General features: G+C 49.7%; 1 long non-coding RNA gene across 1 annotated transcript; it reads left to right on the top strand.

Annotated features, from left to right (window-relative positions):
- The first annotated feature begins 6,233 nt into the window (after nt 1-6,233).
- On the top strand, nt 6,234-7,241 carry LOC123330607. The gene is made up of 2 exons (XR_006546631.2): nt 6,234-6,520; nt 7,052-7,241. It is a non-coding gene; the product is annotated as an uncharacterized LOC123330607 (long non-coding RNA).
- Nucleotides 7,242-7,600: the final 359 nt, after the last annotated feature.

Genomic DNA, 7,600 nt, shown 5'->3' with positions numbered 1-7,600 from the left:
AATACAATTTTGATGAATGTGTTTTTAAAAAGGCTTAAGGAAACCATTGTGTTCGTTGGGTTCTTAAAACAAGAATACCGAAGCGATTTGCCATCCCCTTCTCCAGTGGCCCACGTTTTGTCAGGCCCTGACTGGCAGGGAAATGCCCTTCAGTTGCTCCACGTAGCTGGACACCCTGGCTTGTTGGATGCCAGGGAAGCCTAGTGCCCTGGTTGCCCCCCTGCTGGTCCTCATTTAGAATGTAAACGGTCACCGTTTTTTTCCAGTAGTCATGTATGGATGTGAGAGCTGGGCTGTAAAGAAAGCTGAGCGCCAAAGAATTGATGCTTTCAAACTGTGGTGCTGGAGAAGACTCTTGAGAGTTCCTTGGACTGCAAGGAGATCAAACCAGTCCATCCTAAAGGAAATCAACCCTGAATATTCATTGGAAGAACTATGCTGAAGCGCCAATACTTTGGTCATCTGATGTAAAGAATCAACTCACTAGAAAAGACCCTGATGCTGGGAAAGATTGAGGGCAGGAGGAGAAGGGGGTGATAGAGGATGAGATGGTTGGATGGCTTCACGGACTCAATGGACGTGAGTCTGAGCAAAGGGAAGCCTGGCGTGCTGCAGCTCAGGGGTCGCAAAGAGTTGGACACTTAGTGACCGAGAAACAATAAGGAAAGCATGCTCCTAGTGAAGTCTCTACAGTGGAAAGAGTTCACAGTGAAGCGTGAACTTCCATCCCTGCCCAGGGGCCCTCTTTACTCTCCTTAGAGATAACATGCTACGTTTTCTTGGAGAGACTTCCAGACAAACTGTGGTGATAGAAAGGTGTGTGTGTGTGTGTGTGTGTGTGTGTGTATGTGTGTGCGTGTGCGTGTGTGTGAGCACACGTGTGTGTTTGGTATCAGAGTGCACCTAGCGTTCTGTAAATGCTTCTTCACTCAGCCTCCCTCCAGCATGTGTTCCCATGTCAATCAGTCAATACTTCTCACACACTATTCTATCTGAGGGCTGCACTTATATAGGAACCGATTTCCAGTTGTTGGGCGTATCAGTTGTTACCAATTGTAAACCATCTTGACCACCCAGTGTGTCAAACTGGTAAGTGTTAGACTGTCAAGGGGAGAGAAAGACCCTGATTTGCAGTGCTTGTCCATTTCTGTAGTGTAAATCTTCCCATTCCTCTGTGGCTGATTTCAAGCAATTGAAGACCTCAAGTTGGTACGGTCCTCAGAATCCAGTGCTGGCAGCTTCCAGCGTGCCAGAGCCCCACTGCTCCCTTTGGGGACCACTTTGGTGCATATTCTGAATTCTTTCCTATGAATAAATTCCCCAGAGTGAAATGGCTGTCAAAGCATATGCTCAATCCCAAAGCTGTGAGTGAGCAATACTGAATTGCCCTCCAGAAAGATGTTATCGATGAATGCTCCCTCAGCCTAGTGTGAGAAATCCCTGCTCATCTCACCCCGCCCCTCCAACCATGGCTGTTATCATGCCTTTTCATCTTGCCCATCTGATAGAATAATCATAGCTCACTGCTATTTTCATTTGCATTGTTTTGGGTGAATAATTTTTTTAAACTTATAGTTAAGTGAAATTTTATTGGGGCAACTTTCAAAACATTTCACAAAGCCCCTGGGGATTATCAGTGTCTGGTAAGCAATTTGGGGACATGGCTTTTGTGCGTGGCTTTGTTTATGGATGAGACTAAATAGGAGAACCAGTCACTCACCAAACAGCATCAAAGCCTTGCCCAGAAGGTTCCTTGCTTGCTGTGCTGCTCAACCTCATCCTGTCCCAGTCACTCCTCACCCTCATCCCTCCCCACTCCTACCTTTGTCTCAGGCAAATATGCCTGGAAATACCACAGCATCCACTTAGCATGCCATGGGCACGGGTGCCAACTAAGAACTGTGCTCTGGGAAGGTGGATGTGAGCAGTACCAAGTATCTGAGGTGCTTTGCAAATAAAAGAGGTGCTTTTATTGGAGAGGTGGAGAGGGAGCTGTGTGGCCTTAGACAAGTTATGTTACCTCTCTGAACCTCAGCACCCTCATCTGCAAAATGGGGATGGGGGGACAAAGTGGGAATAGCACAGCCTATGCAAAACTGTGGTGGGAGTTACATGAGCAAATGCATTTGAAGTGCTTAGCACAGGGTCTGGCACCTAGTAGGTGTGCAACAAACCACAATCATGGTCGTCATCATCATTTGATCACAGTCAGAGTGCTTTGTAAACCACAAAGTAACATAGTGCCCTTATGACCCTCCGTGTTTCTTCTAGCTCGTCTGCTCTGATCAGGAAGGTCACCATAGACCTCACATGTCCTGCTCCAAAGCCAATCTTCTGTGGAACAGATGAGACCCCTTTGGATTCTTTGAACCTAGTGCCTTCATTTGACCAAACAGGACTTTTCTTAGAGCAGAGCTAACATCTTCTTCAAGGACCTTCCTCCAAAACGTCCTTTCTGCCTTTGCTTGGGTGGGGACAAAAGTGTCTTAATGGAGCTCTAACCTCCTGTCTCCCCCAGCCGATTCGTCCTGCCCAAGATAACTTCATGAGGTTCTCAGGACACAGCCTTTAACCCATCCATTCATCCATACATCCATCCCTCCATCCCTCCATCCATCCAGCCAACAAATTGCTTGTGCATGCCTATTTTCAGCTACAACACGGAATCATAGAAATCCAGTCAGTTGCCAGGGGTCTAATTTCAAGCAAATTTAAACGACAAAAACGAGTTTTACCCTACTCATCTCGCCAGTTTCATCTGCTACCATTCTCCTCTCTCATCCACCATGTTCCAGCAACACACTCAAGCCACAGCCCCTGGGACACTCAGCCATGTCCCTGCTCAGGGCCTTGGCCCATGCTGTTCCCTCGACCTGGAGGGCTTTCGTCTCTCTCCTTTGCCTGGCCAGTTTCTTCTCATCATTTAGTTTCCAGATCAAATGGTATTTCCTCCAAGGGCACTTGCATTGCGCTGCCTCAGTGGAAATCATGCCCCCTTCATTAAGCTTCATTCACAGACTTATCCTAATATGTGAAAATGTGTTTTATCTGTGTTTTTACTTGTTTGATGTTTGTCTCTACTGGAAGACTGTAGGTTTATGAGGGTGGGGATCCTGCCTGCTGTGCTCATAGTGGTGGGACTGGAGCTTAGGACTGTGCCTGGCAGCGCGCATCCTCAGGATAAATGTGTTGAATGAGTGAGGCAATATTTAGCCAAAGCTCAGTGAGAGAAACAGTGTTGAGCAAGAACTGCTTTAAAGACAGATTGTCCACCTTCCTTTCCAAATATTCTCCAATCTTTCCCGGAGGCAGCCAGATGGCAGCCGGTTGGGAACAGAGACTCTCCATGGGAACCATGCGGACCTGAAATGTGTGTTGCAGGAAAGTGTAAATGTGTGGAGGGGTGGGATAAAACATGACATTCCTTCTGTGCTTACTGCAAGAATGTTGGTTATTACGCACTGTCCACATGTATGAGAATCCTTGGAAGAGATCCTTTTCTTAAAACCACAAGATGGATGAAAGCCGAGGCTCTGAGTTTACACAGTCTGTATTCCAACCCTTGTTCCACCAAGTGTATGACTGTGGGCAAGCTATGGACTTTTCTTTCCTGTTAGTGGGGATAATAATAGTGCCTCCCTTGTGAGAGGTAGTAAACACCTAACAGATTCTAGCTATTACTATAATTCTCCTGGGTAATTGGTTTGTTCAAATGGCATGATCATTGTGATTTATGTCACTGACCAAAATTCCCTCTTCACACTGGCTGCTAGGAAGCTCACCGTCAATCTTGTGCCCAATCATAGCACATTTCTAGAACCTCAGTGTGCGTTCTTTAAATAAGCTTTAGTTGTGCTTCTGTTTGTGTCCCGATGCTCTCATTTGTTCCTTCACTCGCTCTGCTGTTTAGGGGTGAAGAGTGCTCTAACTTACCTGTCCTTGGAAGCTGCCTTTAATCCTTCCAGTAAGAGCTCAGTTATCCTGTTTGAGAAGTTTCTGCTTGCAAAAGTTGCCACAGGCCACTTTTGTCTCCTTGATGAGATGACTACATTCTAAGCTGAGTGGGTGAGTTGATGAAATGTTAGAAAGGTGAGGCACTCAAAGAAGCCCTCGCCTTAGCCGTAAGAGAGGAAATAGCTGACCCAGGAGATCTCCAACCTCTCAATGTCCATAAAACTAAAAACAACTCCATGTGGGAAAGGTCAGTCATCAGTGGGCATGTTTCCTGTGCTTCAAGACTGCAGAGAGCCATGAGGATGTCTGAGAACAGAAGAGGGCAACCAGGGAAGACTGGCAATCCCAGAACTGCCTTGTTGCTTGGCCAACATGAGGAGCCAAGCGCTGTATTGATTCCTGGGAACGGTAAAGAGTGCTACAAACTTCTGTGTCACCCTCTTCTTTCTGGATACAGTGAACTCCGATCACGTATTTCACATCTCATGAAAACATGGATAGTCTGGCAGCTCTGGGCTGAGTCCGACGTGGCCTCCACTGGTGTCCTCTTCTGATGAGCACAGATCTCTGGGTACTGTGCTGGTCTCCACTGCCCGGCCTGCCTCACCTACCCATGACCTCCGCCTGCCCCCATTGGCATCTGAAGGTGAGCCCTGGCTGATGGTGACGGTGTCGATGCTGGGACGCAGGCAGCCTTCTTGTCTCCTTGGAGACCCTCTGCCACCCTGCCGACCTCGGCAGGCCCTTGTCCTCTTAGACCCCATCCTCTTTCCTGTAAGCTGTAGGGCCCTCCATGGCGCCTCCAGCCCCCTCAGACAGCCATCCCCACCCCACTCCATTTGGCCAAATCCTTCCCATCCTTCAGTCTTGAGATGTCTCATCTCCTCTGGGAGAGCTGCCAGGATCCCCAGGCAACCCTGTTCACACGCCCCCGTGTTGTTCTGATAATTATTAACCCCTAGTTTAGCCACATACCCAGAGACGTCACACCTGCTCAGGGCTCAAAACATGCTTGTTGAATAAATGAATGAGTTAGGGAATAAACCACAGCACGAGTGAGTATTTGAAAGCCGCCTGCATTCACGTGGGCCCGCGGAGCAGAGCCCGGATTAGAATGCTGGATGCAGAGCCCTGTGCTCGCCTACAGCACCCCTCTGGCTGGGACCCTGGACCCCCTGCTGTCTCCTGCCTGTCTCCCAATACCAGGCCTTTCCCGCTGAGCCGCCGCACAGCCCTCCCCAGGCCGGAGCGCAGGGCAGAAAGATGTCACAGCACCACACAGTCACACAGAGGCCCTTGTACCGCCGCCGGCTGCTTTGTTGGGAAGAGCGGCCCCTCCCCCAGCAAGGAGCCTTTCTTCTCCGCTCTCCTTCCCCTCGCCCAGCCCTCTCTGTTTCATCACTGTTCTAAGGAGCGGGAGGAATGTCATACATGGCGCATCCGCTTCTCTGGAATATGGTGAAGCTGCATTAAAATATGTGCTCTGTGGGCGTCTGGTAGGCTGGGGCCTCTCTTGTTGCTTAATGGGGTGGGGAGAGCTGAGCAGGGAGGAAATGGGAGGGACAGACAGATTGAGAGGGAACCCTCAGAGACGGAGACAGAATACAAAGGGTGACAGAGTCAAGGAGAGATAAAGAGGGAAACAGAGGCAGAGCAAGAAGCAAGTGAGAGAGAAGACACCAGAGGAAGACTGTGGGTCTGTGGCCATTGCCACGCTCCTCTGATTTTCAGCATTTTTCTAACAGGCCCCGGACAGAGATTTACGAGGGTTTATCTTACACATCTGCAGCACGAGGCTGACAAGATACACATTGCATTTGTTTTCGGGAGCAGCCCTGAACTGCTCATGGAAACCCAGACGGGCCAGGGCCCCGCGGCTGCTGCCCGCCTGCCCTGGTCCCCTCTGAGATGCTGGCAGCCGGCAGCACTTGAGTTCCCTTCAAAGTTCATGGGTTCGAGTCACAGAGTCTGGGAAAGGGCCCTCTGGGTCAGCTGTTTGCAGCGGGTGGGGTGCAGCCTGACCTGCGGAGAAGGGGGGCGCCAGAACAAAGGATGCCTGGAGAGAAGGGAAGGCGGGGGAGACAGTGGGGGAGCAGCCAGCGGCTCTGGGCGGGAGTGTTCTGTGAGTACAGATTGTACGTTCAGCCATCATCTCCACCCATGAGGTGAGAGTTGTCAGTCCCCCATTTCACAGACAGAGGATTGGAAGCTCAGAGAGGGAAGGGGCCTGTCTAAGGGCCCACAGCTGGGGGCCCCGTGAGAGTGCGGATGGGTACTTGACAACTGGCCCTTCCCCGGGTCCCTCCCTCAGCAACTCCCATTTCCATTTAGGGATCTGAGTGTTGGAGAATGCTGACTCCCCTCTGCGTCTGGGAAGAGCCTATGATCCAGGCTAGGCAGGGGAAACCATGCTTCCCGCTGGCCTCAGTGGCTGTGGCAGCGGGCAGGAGGCAGGGCTGCAAGGATCCCGGTGCCTGGCCAAGGGGCTTGGGCCAGGTCCTAAGCGGGGCAAAGACATCTCTCAGGAGGATCCAGAGCAGAGCTTGGAGAGGATCCGGGGAAGGAGGTAGGGGAGGGGTCAGACCTGGGCATGTGTGACAAAGGCAGACATTCAAATATCAATAAATCCAGCTACTCACATGGCATCATAAGCCAGGGTGTGACTGATTAAAAATAAATAACAACCCTGCATATAAAGGCTTAGAGAACACATAGTCTAGATGCTCACCCATTTTACAGATGGAGAAACTGAGAGACTATTTTATTCAGTACTCTGTGTTCAGAATTGTCTTAGAGTAAGTAGTTCAAGAATAGTGGGGTGGTGGGTAGGTCTTAACAATTACCTACACACCACCCTGTACCCTCTCTCCATCCTAGTTTTTACTCAACAATCCCCTCAGCTTCCCACCTCCTCCACCCTCTGTGGGAGGCTGACACTCATCCCAGTCCCTGGCCATAGTAATTGATTTGGAGGAAGAGTGACCCAAACACATAGTCACAGTCAATCTCCAGAGTTTTGTTTAGAATGCTGGGACAGAATGCTCTTGCTAACTTTCTGGATCTGTGGGAGGATGCGTGAAGAGTTCTCTTTTGACAGATGTTAGAAATCATCCGGCCACCAGGAGAGAAATCAGCCTAAGAATGAAGCTCATAGAGACACAAAGGAAGGTGGAGCTGAGAGAACAACTGGGAAGTGGAGCTGGAGCCCTGATCAAGCCTCACCTGAAGCTCATATACCCCATTTCCCAGCTATATGAATCAATAAATCTCTTCTCTTATCTGCATTAGCTTGAGTTGAGGTTTTTTCACTTGTATAATATCTTGAATGATGCATGTAGTACAGGAAGGTCAGGCCACAGACCACAGATTTAAGTTTGAGACCTAGCTCCAGGTGTGGGATCTTGGATGGGTCACTTCCCTCTCTGAGCTTCACCTGTTTCCTCACTTGTAAGACGATGATGGCTAACCCTGATGGACTGGGCAGTTGATGGAGACTAGCTTGTTGGGCTCTTCTAATATAGATGACACCAAATAAGTCTCCAGAATTGCATGCTCTGAGACCTTGCCCTTGGCTTGCTCCTGGGCTTATAAGAGGAGCCTCCTGAAATCCCTTCCCATCGTCCATGGTGCAGCAGCTTCTTGGAGC

This window comes from Bubalus bubalis, chromosome 19 (assembly GCF_019923935.1).
Source record: "Bubalus bubalis isolate 160015118507 breed Murrah chromosome 19, NDDB_SH_1, whole genome shotgun sequence".
In the NCBI taxonomy this organism is placed as follows: Eukaryota; Metazoa; Chordata; class Mammalia; order Artiodactyla; family Bovidae; genus Bubalus; species Bubalus bubalis.
Note: the sequence above shows the minus strand (reverse complement) of the source record. Positions and strands in the feature narration are given on the sequence as shown.